Here is a 15737-nt window from a genome sequence, read left to right on the forward strand (position 1 = left end):
CCAAAAATTCAAAATCAAATAGCTAAATAATCAATTTTAGAGGTTACATTTTGGATCCATTGCCATTTACAGGGACATTATTTAAGATAAGCAACGTTTTAAAGTGTGCGTTAAATGCCTAGGCTATATGCCTATAAACCAAGAAAATGTAGGTTGATTTAATGGGCTTATATCAAATGCGCTAATCATGGTATAAAATTGGATGGAAATAAAATGTGTTTGAGTGGAGCGCCAGCGGTTGAAAGTCTGTAGCTCTCTTGTGTGATGCGGGAGAATGTGGAGGGAGAGAGGTAGGGGTGTGTGCCTAGCATTAGGAGACTGGGAGGGGAAAACAACTATTTGTAGGCTACGGCTTGCCTTGCAGAGCCGGACCAGGGAAATAGCGGTAGAGAGGTGGGGAGAGACCAACGACAGGGAGGGGGATCGTTCGACGATAATCATAATAGTTTTCTATCGCTTGTTGTGAAACAAACACCAGCATGTTAAGGGACTTCTTCGCATTTAACGGGCAATTGAAAAGGGGGAACTATCCTAGCGTCGAGAAAGTCTCTCTATAGCGGTGGATGGTTGCAGGAAGCGGGCTACAATGTAGGCAGCTCAAACAGTCAATATGGTAAGCCCCTTCTGTGGACTGTAGCCTAGGTATGCAGCAACAGGCTGAACGAGTTCCCTGCCTGGCGTGCTTCTTGGCTACCTGAAACAACTTATGATGGTAATAATGCAGTTTTACAAAATAATAAAGCAAGTTATATAGCATATAGCCTATTATTACAACATACAAATGTAGGCATAGGCCTTTAGACTATAGGCTATATTCTTGTTATTGCCCTAAGCCTATATCTTTTCAGTATAATCACGACTTTTCAAATTGAACATTGTAGGCTTGTTTATAGGTCACTGTTTAGCCTTTGCAAGTATTTGCTCCCCCCTAACAGTGAACTAGTCTATCACATTGATTGTAATGCATGCATCCTTCTCTTTGGATAGCATGTTCAGCAGATATACAATATTCATTTAGGTTTACGAATTGGGATTTTTGCTTTCTATCTCCGTGTGTAGCCTATTGCGCATGCATTGGTATGAAGCTGAAGCTGCATGCTAACATCAGGACTAAATGGTCATGATATGAATAGTCTTCTCCATGTTTTCATCACTATGTCTATTTAAGGACTGCATCATGGGGAAGCTGTTAGCAAGGGAACAGTCGCCATGACCGCTCTGTAACAATTACACTACTGTTCTTCTCTGACCCAGACTTGGATTGTTACCACTAGTTTTGACAGACAGAGAAGGAGATAGTGGGAGACAGAGAGAGAGCGAGATAATTGAATTGAGAGAGGGGGGAGATAGACAGCGAGAGAGACAGAGAGACAGACAGAGAGAGAGAGTTGGACAGAGAGAGAGAGAGATGGACAGAGAGCGAGACAGACAGAGACAGAGAAAAAGAGAGATGGACAGAATTAGTGCTTTTTACTGTTTCTCCTGTTGTGGAGGAGCTTGGAAATCATGAGATGGATAGAGAGGGAAGAGAGGGGAAAGAGAAAGGGACAGAGGGGAGAGATACACAGAGACAGAATGAGAAAAGAGGGAAATGACAGAGAGGGAAACAATTGAGAGAGAGAGAGAGGGGACTTGGAGAGTAGCGACAGTAGTTTGGGTGATTTTCCATATTGGACCTGAAATAAAGAGATGTAGTGAGAAACAAAGAACAAGGGATGGATCATCAGACAGGATGAGAAGCATAGAAATAAACCCAGCAAAAAAAGAAACGTCGTCTCACTGTCAACTGCGTTTATTTTCAGCAAACTTAACATGTGTAAATATTTGTATGAACATAACAAGATTCAACAACTGAGACATAAACTGAACAAGTTCCACAGACATGTGACTAACAGAAATGGAATAATGTGTCCCTGAAGAAAGGGGAGGTCAAAATCAAAAGTAACAGTCAGTATCTGGTGTGGCCACCAGCTGCATTAAGTACTGCAGTGCATTTCCTCCTCATGGACTGCACCAGATTTTCCAGTTCTTGCTGTGAGATGTTACCCCACTCTTCCACCAAGGCACCTGCAAGTTCCCAGACATTTCTGGGGGGAATGGCCCACCCTCCAATCCAACAGGTCCCAGACGTGCTCAATGGGATTGAGATCCGGGCTCTTCGCTGGCCATGGCAGAACACTGACATTCCTGTCTTGCAAGAAATCACGCACAGAATGAGCAGTATGGCTGGTGGCATTGTCATGTTGGAGGGTCAAGTCAGGATGAGCCTGCAGGAAGGGTACCACATGAGGGAGGAGGATGTCTTCCCTGTAACGCACAGCGTTGAGATTGCCTGCAATGACAAGCTCAGTCCGATGATGCTGTGACACACCGCCCCAGACCATGTCGGACCCTCCACCTCCAAATCGATCCCGCTCCAGAGTACAGGCCTCGGTGTAATGCTCATTCCTTCGACGATAAACGCGAATCTGACCATCACCCCTGATGAGGCAAAACCGCAACTCGTCAGTGAAGAGCACTTTTTGCCAGTCCTGTCTGGTCCAGCGACGGTGGGTTTTTTACGAATTCTCTTTGAAAGACAGGGTCCTGAAAAAGGGATGTTTCTTTTTTTGCTGAGTTTAGAATGACTAGAACAGGAGTCCCCATTCAAATCAATGATTTGTCCGTTCTATTCGTTCTATTTCTATGCAATGTATACCATCGGATAGGTGAAATACAGATAACTTTTGAAAAACTGGGGCCAGGGCAGTGAGGGCATGGGTAGAAGGATTTTATTTCTCTGTTTCTTAAGGAAAGTTTGGAGGAGAGACGGAGAGGGGGATGAGAGATGGAGAGGAGAGGGGGATGAGAGATGGAGAGGGGGATAAGAGACCGAGAGAGGGATAAGTGACCGAGAGGGGGATGAGAGATGGAGAGGGGGATGAGAGATGGAGAGGGGGATGAGAGACAGAGAGGGGGATGAGCGACAGAGAGGGGGATGAGAGATGGAGAGGGGGATGAGAGACAAAGAGGGGGATGAGTGACAGAGAGGGGGATGAAAGACAGAAAGGGGGATAAGAGACAGAGAGGGGGATGAGAGATGGAGAGGGGGATGAGAGATGGAGAGGGGGATGAGAGACAGAGAGGGGGATGAGAGACAGAGAGGGGGATGAAAGACAGAGAGGGAGATGAGGGATGAGAGATGGAGAGGGGGATGAGAGACAGAGAGGGGGATGAGAGACAGAGAGGGGGATGAAAGACAGAGAGGTGGAAAAGAGACCGAGAGGGGGATGAGAGACGGAGAGGGGGATGAGAGACGGAGAGGGGGATGAGAGACAGAGAGGGGGATGAGAGACAGAGAGGGGGATGAGAGATGGAGGGGGGATGAGAGACAGAGAAGGGGATGAGAGATGAGAGGTGTAGGAGAGGGGGGGATGAGAGATGGAGAGGGGGAAGGGGATGAGAGACAGAGAGGGGGGTGAGAGATGGAGAGGGGGAAGAGAGGGGGATGAGAGATGGAGAGGGGGATGAGAGCTGGAGAGCGGGGTTGAGAGACAGAGAGGGGGGTTGAGAGACGGAGAGGGGAATGAGAGAAAGACAGATGGAGAGGGATGAGATATGGAGAGGGGGATGAGAGTTGGAGAGGGGGGTTGAGAGACGGAGAGGGGGGTTGAGAGATGGAGAGGGGGATGAGAGACAGAGAGGGGGATGAGAGATGGAGAGGGGGATGAGAGACAGACTGATGGAGAGGGATGAGAGATAGAGTGGGGGAGGAGAGACCAAGAGGGGGATGAGAGATGGAGAGGGGGGGCCGAGGGGGTGAGAGATCGAGAGGGAGATGAGAGATGGAGAGGGGTTGAGAGACGGAGAGGTTGAATGAGAGACGAGAGGGGGATGAGAGACAGAGAGATGAGGAGGGAGATGAGAGACAAAGGGATGGAGAGGGGGATGAGAGACAGAGAGGGGGATGAGAGACCGAGAGGGGGATGAGAGACCGAGAGGGGGATGAGAGATGGAGAGGGGGATGAGAGACAAAGAGGGGGATGAGTGACAGAGAGGGGGATGAAAGACAGAGAGGGGGATAAGAGACAGAGAGGGGGATGAGAGATGGAAAGGGGGATGAGAGATGGAGAGGGGGATGAGAGACAGAGAGGGGGATGAGAGACAGAGAGGGGGATGAAAGACAGAGAGGGAGATGAGGGATGAGAGATGGAGAGGGGGATGAGAGACAGAGAGGGGGATGAGAGACAGAGAGGGGGATGAAAGACAGAGAGGTGGAAAAGAGACCGAGAGGGGGATGAGAGACGGAGAGGGGGATGAGAGACGGAGAGGGGGATGAGAGACAGAGAGGGGGATGAGAGATGGAGGGGGGATGAGAGACAGAGAAGGGGATGAGAGATGAGAGGTGTAGGAGAGGGGGGGATGAGAGATGGAGAGGGGGAAGGGGATGAGAGACAGAGAGGGGGGTGAGAGATGGAGAGGGGGAAGAGAGGGGGATGAGAGATGGAGAGGGGGATGAGAGCTGGAGAGCGGGGTTGAGAGACAGAGAGGGGGGTTGAGAGACGGAGAGGGGAATGAGAGAAAGACAGATGGAGAGGGATGAGATATGGAGAGGGGGATGAGAGTTGGAGAGGGGGGTTGAGAGACGGAGAGGGGGGTTGAGAGATGGAGAGGGGGATGAGAGACAGAGAGGGGGATGAGAGATGGAGAGGGGGATGAGAGACAGACTGATGGAGAGGGATGAGAGATAGAGTGGGGGAGGAGAGACCAAGAGGGGGATGAGAGATGGAGAGGGGGGGCCGAGGGGGTGAGAGATCGAGAGGGAGATGAGAGATGGAGAGGGGTTGAGAGACGGAGAGGTTGAATGAGAGACGAGAGGGGGATGAGAGACAGAGAGATGAGGAGGAGGATGAGAGACAAAGGGATGGAGAGGGGGATGAGAGACAGAGAGGGGGATGAGAGACCGAGAGGGGGATGAGAGACCGAGAGGGGGATGAGAGATGGAGAGGGGGATGAGAGATGGAGATGAGGAGGAGGGGGGGATGTGAGACCGAGAGGGGGGTTGAGAGACAGAGAGATGAGGACGGAGATGAGAGACAAAGAGATGGAGAGGGGGATGAGAGATGGAGAGGGATGAGAGACAGAGAGGGGTAGGAAAGATGGAGAGGGGCAGGAGGGAAGACGAGGTTGAGGAGGAGAGGTGGTGGAGGAAGAGGAGGAGGTAGAGGGAAGAGGGGGAGGAGGAGGGTAGATGGAGGAGGAAGAGGAGGAGAGTAGGAGGAGGAGGGGGAAGATGAAGAGGTTGAGGAGGGGGAGCTGGTGGAGGTGGCAGAGGAGGAGGAGGGTAGATAGAGGGTAGATGGAGAGGGAAGAGGAGGATAAATGGAGGAGGAAGGGGGTGAGGAGGGTAGATGGAGGAGGAAGTGGGGGAGGAAGAGGAGGAGGTGGAGCAGAGGAGGAGGAAGAGGAGGTTGAGGAGAGGGAAGAGAGGAGGAGGATGAGGAAGAGAGAGAAGAGGAGGAGGAAGACAGAGTATTTGTTTTAAATAGGGGGATTCAAGAGAGCAAATCAGTATCTTATAGACTCCTTCCCCCCCTTTCTCTCTCCCCTCTCTACATCTGGTTTCTATCACTACTGTTTCCCATCCCAGTAGTTTAGCCTCTTCCTTCTCTCTCCCTCTCTTTCTCCCTCTCCTTCTCCCTTCCCTCCCTTTCTCTCTCTCTCTCTCTCTCTCTCTCATCCCTGCCTTTACCTCTGTACTATTTTGTCTCCCCTCCTCTCTCGCTCTTTTCTCTTTCTCCGCCAATCATCGGTCTTCCGTTCCAGGGCTGTGTGCTGCATGCAGGAGAGAAAGACAGGAAGTATGAGTGAAGAATGACATACCCCTGCCTTGCAGAGGCCTCCAGAATAATCAATACCGAGTACACACACACACGCACACACACGCGCACACGCACACACACACACACACACACACACACACACACACACACACACACACACACACACACACACACACACACACACACACACACACACACACACACACACACACACACACACACACACACACACACATAGGATCTTAGTTTGAGCAATACAATACATTTATAACTTGTAGGGTATTTGAGGTTTAAAAAGGCTTCTGAAGTTTGTAATTTGCAGAGTGTAGGACTGGTAGTATTTGAATTGGGACTGGTAGTATTTGAATTTGGACTAGTAGTATTTGAATTGGGACTGGTAGTATTTTCATTGGGACTGGTAGTATTTTCATTGGGACTGGTAGTATTTCAATTGGGACTGGTAGTATTTCAATTGGGACTGGTAGTATTTTCATTGGGACTGGTAGTATTTTCATTGGGACTGGTAGTATTTGGATTGGGACTGGTAGTGTTTGGATTGGGACTGGTAGTATTTGGATTGGGACTGGTAGTATTTTCATTGGGACTGGTAGTATTTGGATTGGGACTGGTAGTGTTTAGATTGGGACTGGTAGTATTTGGATTGGGACTGGTAGTTTTTGCATTGGGACTGGTAGTATTTGAATTGGGACTGGTAGTATTTGAATTATGACTGGTAGTATTTGAATTGGGACTGGCAGTATTTTCATTGGGACTGGTAGTATTTGGATTGGGACTGGTAGTATTTGCATTGGGACTAGTACTATTTGGATTGGGACTAGTATCATTTGGATTGGGACTGGTAGTTTTTGCATTGGGACTGGTAGTATTTGCATTGGGACTGGTAGTATTTGGCTGGGACTGGTAGTGTTTGGATTGGGACTGGTAGTATTTGCATTGGGACTGGTAGTATTTGCATTGGGACTGGTAGTATTTGCATTGGGACCGGTAGTATTTGGATTGGGACTGGTAGTATTTGGATTGGGACTGGTAGTATTTGCATTGGGACTGGTAGTATTTGGATTGGGACTGGTAGTATTTGGATTGGGACTGGTAGTATTTGGGTTGGTATTTTGATTGGGACTGGTAGTATTTTGATTGGTATTTTGATTGGGACTGGTAGTATTTGGATTGGTATTTTGATTAGGTCGGGTAGTATTTGGATTGGTATTTGGATTGGGACTGGTAGTATTTGGATTGGTATTTTGATTGGGACTGGTAGTATTTTGATTGGTATTTTGATTGGGACTGGTAGTATTTGGATTGGTATTTTGATTGGGACTGGTAGTGTTTGGATTGTTATTTTGATTGGGACTGGTAGTATTTGGATTGAGACTGGTAGTATTTTGATTGGGACTGGTAGTATTTTGATTGGTATTTTGATTGGGACTGGTAGTATTTGGATTGGTATTTTGATTGGGACTGGTAGTATTTTGATTGGTATTTTGATTAGGTCGGGTAGTATTTGGATTGGTATTTTGAATGGGACTGGTAGTATTTGGATTGGTATTTGATTGGGACTGGTAGTATTTTGATTGGTATTTTGATTGGGACTGGTAGTATTTGGATTGGTATTTTGATTGGGACTGGTAGTATTTGGATTGTTATTTTGATTGGGACTGGTAGTATTTGGATTGAGACTGGTAGTATTTTGATTGGGACTGGTAGTATTTTGATTGGTATTTTGATTGGGACTGGTAGTATTTGGATTGGTATTTTGATTGGGACTGGTAGTATTTTGATTGGTATTTTGATTAGGTCGGGTAGTATTTGGATTGGTATTTTGAATGGGACTGGTAGTATTTGGATTGGTATTTGATTGGGACTGGTAGTATTTTGATTGGTATTTTGATTGGGACTGGTAGTATTTGGATTGGTATTTTGATTGGGACTGGTAGTATTTGGATAGTTATTTTGATTGGGACTGGTAGTATTTGGATTGAGACTGGTAGTATTTCAATTGGTATTTTGATTGGGACTGGTAGTATTTGGATTGGGACTGGGACTGGTAGTATTTGGATTGGTATTTTGATTGGGACTGGTAGTATTTGGACTGGGACTGGTAGTATTTGGATTGGTATTTTGATTGGGACTGGTAGTATTTGGATTGGTATTTTGATTGGGACTGGTAGTATTTGGATTGGTATTTTGATTGGGATTGGTAGTATTTTGATTGGGACTGGTAGTATTTGGATTGGTATTTTGATTGGGACTGGTAGTGTTTAATTTGGTATTTTGATTGGGAATGGTAGTATTTGGATTGGGACTGGGACTGGTAGTATTTGGATTGGTATTTTGATTGGGACTGGTAGTATTTGGATTGTATGGAACACAGTTTGTGTGTGCATTGTATCTCTGTTCTCTTGCGTTCAGTCTCCCTCTGTCTTTTTTTCTGCCTCTCTTTCTCGTTCTCTCATCTCACCTTCCTTCACCCTCTCTCTTTCTCTCTTTCTCTCTGCCTCTCATTGGACTGTTAGTCCTCTCCACTTCCAACATTTTCTGTATGTTCAGCCATATTCTTTCATAGTTTGTTTTTCTTTCCCTCCCTCCCTCCATGGTCCCCCTTTCCACTTTTGTCTTTATCTCCCAGAAACCTCCTCTCTCCCCAGCCATCCTTTTCTTTTTCCAGACACACATTTTACCATCCCTCCTTTCTTTCTTTGTGCCTTTATTTCTTTGTCTTTTTTAAAACTAAAATCTCTACATGTTTTCAACCTCTCTGCACTATATGCTTTTTTTTCTGAGGGGGATCTCACTATAATTATTGTCAGATGACTTTGAGAAAGAAAGCAGGAGAGAGGAAAAGAGAGTATGGAGAAAAGAGGGGACATTATGAAAGGAGAGAGGTAAAAGAAAAAACATGGATAGGAAGAGAAAAAAAAGTTGTGGGTTGCCATGCCAACAGTCCTGTAGAAAAATAAACAGTGTGTTGTTGTGTGCTCTCTTCTCTGTCACCCTCCACCTCTTTGGCAGACCTACAGGGTGGGTGGGTGGGTGTGTGTGTGTGTGTGTGTGTGTGTGTGTGTGTGTGTGTGTGTGTGTGTGTGTGTGTGTGTGTGTGTGTGTGTGTGTGTGTGTGTGTGTGTGTGTGTGTGTGTGTGTGTGTGTGTGTGTGTGTGTGTGTGTGTGTGTGTGTGTGTGTAGATGTGCATACATTTTCATACTATGTGTGGCTGAGAGTGTGTGAGTGGGAGGTAGCACAATCTGCAGAGGTCATAGGATGCGTACCAAATGCCATTTGGGACACATGTCCAGCCTCCACTGGAACTCCAGGAATTGTTTGAACCTCCCCAGACCGTGCAACAGGCAGTGTGTGTGTGTGAGTAAGCGGGACAAGCCGGCTGTTTAACATACAGACATAGAGACAGACACAGACATAGTTGTAGCCTTTCAATGTGTCTCTCTCTCTCTCTCTCTGGAGAGCCTTGCGGTTGAGGGCGGTGCAGTTGCCGTACCAGGCTGTGATACAGCCCGACAGGATGCTCTCGATTGTGCATCTGTAAAGGTTTGTCAGGATTTTGGGTGACAAGCCACATTTCTTCAGCCTCCTGAGGTTGAAGAGGCGCTATTTCGCCTTCTTCACCACACTGTCTGTGTGGGTGGACCATTTCAGTTTGTCCGTGATGTGTACACCCAGGAACTTAAAACATTCCAGCTTCTCAACTGCTGTCCCTTCGATGTGGATAGGGGGGTGCTCCCTCTGCTGTTTCTTGAAGTCCACGATTATCTCCTTTGTTTTGTTGACTGAGAGGTTGTTTTCCTGACACCACACTCCGAGTGCCCTCACCTCCTCCCTGTAGGCTGTCTCGTTGTTGTTGGTGATCAAGCCCACTACGGTTGTGTCGTCTGCAAACTTGATGATTGAGTTGGAGGCGTGGATGGCCACGCAGTCATGGGTGAACAGGGAGTACAGGAGGGGGCTGAGAGCACACACACTTGTTGGGCCCCAGTGTTGAGGATCAGCGAAGTGGAGATGTTGTTTCCTACCTTCACCACCTGGGGGCGGCCCGTCAGAAAGTCCAGGACCCAGTTGCACAGGGAGGGGTTGTGACCCAGGGCCTCCAGCTTGATGATGAGCTTGGAGGGTACTATGTTGTTGAATGCTGAGCTGTAATCAATGAATAGCATTCGTACATAGGTATTCCTCTTGTCCAGATGGGACAGGGCAGTGTGCAGTGCGATGGCAATTGCGTCATCTGTGGACCTGTTGGGGCGGTATGCAAACTGTTGGAATAAACATGTATAGACTGGATAAACATGTATAGACTGGATAAACATTTATAGACTGGATAAACATTTATAGACTGGATAAACATTTATAGACTGGATAAACATTTATAGACTGGATAAACATGTATAGACTGGATAAACATGTATAGACTGGATAAACATGTATAGACTGGATAAACATTTATAGACTGGATAAACATTTATAGACTGGATAAACATTTATAGACTGGATAAACATGTATAGACTGGATAAACATGTATAGACTGGATAAACATGTATAGACTGGATAAACATGTATAGACTGGATAAACATGTATAGACTGGATAAACATGTATAGACTGGATAAACATGTATAGACTGGATAAACATGTATAGACTGGATAAACATGTATAGACTGGATAAACATTTATAGACTGGATAAACATTTATAGACTGGATAAACATGTATAGACTGGATAAACATGTATAGACTGGATAAACATGTATAGACTGGATAAACATTTATAGACTGGATAAACATGTATAGACTGGATAAACATTTATAGACTGGATAAACATGTATAGACTGGATAAACATTTATAGACTGGATAAACATGTATAGACTGGATAAACATTTATAGACTGGATAAACATGTATAGACTGGATAAACATGTATAGACTGGATAAACATTTATAGACTGGATAAACATTTATAGACTGGATAAACATGTATAGACTGGATAAACATGTATAGACTGGATAAACATTTATAGACTAGATAAACATTTATAGACTGGATAAACAGTTATAAACTGGATAAACATGTATAGACTGGATAAACATTTATAGACTGGATAAACATTTATAGACTGGATAAACATGTATAGACTGGATAAACATTTATGGACTGGATAAACATTTATAGACTGGATAAACATTTATAGACTGGATAAACATGTATAGACTGGATAAACATTTATAGACTGGATAAACATTTATAGACTGGATAAACATGTATAGACTGGATAAACATTTATAGACTGGATAAACATGTATAGACTGGATAAACATGTATAGACTGGATAAACATGTATAGACTGGATAAACATGTATAGACTGGATAAACATGTATAGACTGGATAAACATTTATAGACTGGATAAACATGTATAGACTGGATAAACATGTATAGACTGGATAAACATTTATAGACTGGATAAACATGTATAGACTGGATAAACATGTATAGACTGGATAAACATGTATAGACTGGATAAACATGTATAGACTGGATAAACATTTATAGACTGGATAAACATGTATAGACTGGATAAACATTTATAGACTGGATAAACATGTATAGACTGGATAAACATGTATATACTGGATAAACATGCATAGACTGGATAAACATGTATAGACTGGATAAACATGTATAGACTGGATAAACATTTATAGACTGGATAAACATTTATAGACTGGATAAACATTTATGGACTGGATAAACATGTATAGACTGTATGTATCGAATTGAATAAAAGTTTATTCATCACACACACAGGATACGGCAGGGTATAAACGGTACAGTGAAATGTTTACTTGTGAGCTCCCCTCAACAGTGCAGTACAAATATCAATATTAATAGTAATCAATAGTAATCAATAGTCAAATCCCCAAAATATAAAGTTGTAATAAAAATAGAGTACAATGTTTACGTGTTTAGATTTGTTTATGTCTGTGCCACACGAGGTTGGTGGCACCTTAAGACGGGTTCGTGGTAATAAGGGCTCGTGGTAATGGTTAATAAGGATGCGTGGTAATGGTTAATAAGGATGCGTGGTAATGGTTAATAAGGGCTCATGGTAATGGTTAATAAGGGCTCGTGGTAATGGTTAAGACGGGCTCGTGGTAATGGTTAATAAGGGCTCGTGGTAATGGTTAATAAGGGCTCGTGGTAATGGTTAATAAGGACTCGTGGTAATGGTTAATAAGGGCTCGTGGTAATGGTTAATAAGGGCTTGTGGTAATGGTTAATAAGGGCGCGTGGTAATGGTTAATAAGGGCGCGTGGTAATGGTTAATAAGGGCGCGTGGTAATGGTTAATAAGGGCGCGTGGTAATGGTTAATAAGGGCGCATGGTAATGGTTAATAAGGGCGCGTGGTAATGGTTAATAAGGACTCGTGGTAATGGTTAAGACGGGCTCGTGGTAATGGTTAAGACGGGCTCGTGGTAATGGTTAATACGGGCTCGTGGTAATGGTTAATAAGGGCTCGTGGTAATGGTTAATAAGGGCTCGTGGTAATGGTTAATAAGGGCTTGTGGTAATGGTTAATAAGGGCTCGTGGTAATGGTTAATAAGGGCTTGTGGTAATGGTTAATAAGGGTGCGTGGTAATGGTTAATAAGGGCGCATGGTAATGGTTAATAAGGGCGCGTGGTAATGGTTAATAAGGACTCGTGGTAATGGTTAATAAGGGCGCGTGGTAATGGTTAATAAGGGCGCATGGTAATGGTTAATAAGGGCGCGTGGTAATGATTAATAAGGGCGCGTGGTAATGGTTAATAAGGACTCATGGTAATGGTTAATAAGGGCGCGTGGTAATGGTTAATAAGGGCGCATGGTAATGGTTAATAAGGGCGCGTGGTAATGGTTAATAAGGGCTTGTGGTAATGGTTAATAAGGGCTTGTGGTAATGGTTCATAAGGGCGCGTGGTAATGGTTAAGAAGGGCGCGTGGTAATGGTTAATAAGGGCGCGTGGTAATGGTTAATAAGGACTCGTGGTAATGGTTAATAAGGGCTTGTGGTAATGGTTAATAAGGGCTCGTGGTAATGGTTAATAAGGGCTCGTGGTAATGGTTAATAAGGACTCGTGGTAATGGTTAAGACGGGCTCGTGGTAATGGTTAAGACGGGCTCGTGGTAATGGTTAATAAGGGTGCGTGCTAATGGTTAATAAGGGCGCGTGGTAATGGTTATTAAGGGTGTGTGGTAATGGTTAATAAGGGCTTGTGGTAATGGTTAATAAGGACTTGTGTTAATGGTTAACAAGGGCTTGTGGTAATGGTTAATGCGGGCTTGTGGTAATGGTTAATAAGGGCTTGTGGTAATGGTTAATAAGGGCTTGTGGTAATGGTTAATAAGGGCTTGTGGTAATGGTTAATGAGGGCTTGTGGTAATGGTTAAGACGGGCTTGTGGTAATGGTTAATAAGGGCTCGTGGTAATGGTTAATAAGGGCTCGTGGTAATGGTTAATAAGGACGCGTGGTAATGGTTAATAAGGGCTCGTGGTAATGGTTAATAAGGGCTCGTGGTAATGGTTAATAAGGGCTCGTGGTAATGGTTAATAAGGGCTCGTGGTAATGGTTAATAAGGACTCGTGGTAATGGTTAAGACGGGCTCGTGGTAATGGTTAAGACGGGCTCGTGGTAATGGTTAATAAGGGCTCGTGGTAATGGTTAATAAGGACTCGTGGTAATGGTTAATAAGGGCTCGTGGTAATGGTTAATAAGGGCTTGTGGTAATGGTTAATAAGGGCGCGTGGTAATGGTTAATAAGGGCGCGTGGTAATGGTTAATAAGGGCGCGTGGTAATGGTTAATAAGGGCGCGTGGTAATGGTTAATAAGGGCGCGTGGTAATGGTTAATAAGGGCGCATGGTAATGGTTAATAAGGGCGCGTGGTAATGGTTATTAAGGGTGTGTGGTAATGGTTAATAAGGGCTTGTGGTAATGGTTAATAAGGACTTGTGTTAATGGTTAACAAGGGCTTGTGGTAATGGTTAATGCGGGCTTGTGGTAATGGTTAATAAGGGCTTGTGGTAATGGTTAATAAGGGCTTGTGGTAATGGTTAATAAGGGCTTGTGGTAATGGTTAATGAGGGCTTGTGGTAATGGTTAAGACGGGCTTGTGGTAATGGTTAATAAGGGCTCGTGGTAATGGTTAATAAGGGCTCGTGGTAATGGTTAATAAGGACGCGTGGTAATGGTTAATAAGGGCTCGTGGTAAGGGTTAATAAGGGCTCGTGGTAATGGTTAATAAGGGCTCGTGGTAATGGTTAATAAGGGCTCGTGGTAATGGTTAATAAGGACTCGTGGTAATGGTTAAGACGGGCTCGTGGTAATGGTTAAGACGGGCTCGTGGTAATGGTTAATAAGGGCTCGTGGTAATGGTTAATAAGGACTCGTGGTAATGGTTAATAAGGGCTCGTGGTAATGGTTAATAAGGGCTTGTGGTAATGGTTAATAAGGGCGCGTGGTAATGGTTAATAAGGGCGCGTGGTAATGGTTAATAAGGGCGCGTGGTAATGGTTAATAAGGGCGCGTGGTAATGGTTAATAAGGGCGCGTGGTAATGGTTAATAAGGGCGCATGGTAATGGTTAATAAGGGCGCGTGGTAATGGTTAATAAGGACTCGTGGTAATGGTTAATAAGGGCGCGTGGTAATGGTTAATAAGGGCGCATGGTAATGGTTAATAAGGGTGCGTGGTAATGGTTAATAAGGGCTCGTGGTAATGGTTAATAAGGGCTTGTGGTAATGGTTAATAAGGACTTGTGGTAATGGTTAATAAGGTCTCGTGGTAATGGTTAAGACGGGCTCGTGGTAATGGTTAAGACGGGCTCGTGGTAATGGTTAATAAGGGCTCGTGGTAATGGTTAATAAGGGCTCGTGGTAATGGTTAATAAGGGCTCGTGGTAATGGTTAATAAGGGCTTGTGGTAATGGTTAATAAGGGCTCGTGGTAATGGTTAATAAGGGCTTGTGGTAATGGTTAATAAGGGCGCGTGGTAATGGTTAATAAGGGCGCGTGGTAATGGTTAATAAGGGCGCGTGGTAATGGTTAATAAGGGCGCGTGGTAATGGTTAATAAGGGCGCGTGGTAATGGTTAATAAGGGCGCATGGTAATGGTTAATAAGGGCGCGTGGTAATGGTTAATAAGGACTCGTGGTAATGGTTAATAAGGGCGCGTGGTAATGGTTAATAAGGGCGCATGGTAATGGTTAATAAGGGCGCGTGGTAATGATTAATAAGGGCGCGTGGTAATGGTTAATAAGGACTCGTGGTAATGGTTAATAAGGGCGCGTGGTAATGGTTAATAAGGGCGCATGGTAATGGTTAATAAGGGCGCGTGGTAATGGTTAATAAGGGCTTGTGGTAATGGTTAATAAGGGCGCGTGGTAATGGTTCATAAGGGCGCGTGGTAATGGTTAAGAAGGGCGCGTGGTAATGGTTCATAAGGGCGCGTGGTAATGGTTAAGAAGGGCGCGTGGTAATGGTTAATAAGGGCGCGTGGTAATGGTTAATAAGGACTCGTGGTAATGGTTAATAAGGGCTAGGGCTCGTGGTAATGGTTAATAAGGGCTCGTGGTAATGGTTAATAAGGACTCGTGGTAATGGTTAAGACGGGCTCGTGGTAATGGTTAAGACGGGCTCGTGGTAATGGTTAATAAGGGTGCGTGCTAATGGTTAATAAGGGCGCGTGGTAATGGTTATTAAGGGTGTGTGGTAATGGTTAATAAGGGCTTGTGGTAATGGTTAATAAGGACTTGTGTTAATGGTTAACAAGGGCTTGTGGTAATGGTTAATGTGGGCTTGTGGTAATGGTTAATAAGGGCTTGTGGTAATGGTTAATAAGGGCTTGTGGTAAT

The 15737-nt window shown here is 44.7% G+C and overlaps 1 protein-coding gene across 6 annotated transcripts in view; it reads left to right on the plus strand.

Moving 5' to 3' along the window:
* Positions 1-354: 354 nt before the first annotated feature.
* Positions 355-15737, plus strand: part of LOC139561163 (zinc finger protein 219-like) — a 72740-nt gene continuing 57357 nt past the window's right edge. For 5 of the 6 annotated variants that reach the window (XM_071378080.1, XM_071378077.1, XM_071378083.1 and 2 more), the window contains exon 1: positions 355-613. The gene's annotated coding sequence lies outside the window, so the exon portion shown is untranslated. Of the gene's footprint in view, positions 713-15737 lie in introns of all 6 variants that reach the window. The other variant, XM_071378078.1, reaches the window with a different exon arrangement.

The sequence above is a fragment of the Salvelinus alpinus genome, chromosome 31 (genome assembly GCF_045679555.1).
Source record: "Salvelinus alpinus chromosome 31, SLU_Salpinus.1, whole genome shotgun sequence".
Taxonomy (NCBI): domain Eukaryota; kingdom Metazoa; phylum Chordata; class Actinopteri; order Salmoniformes; family Salmonidae; genus Salvelinus; species Salvelinus alpinus.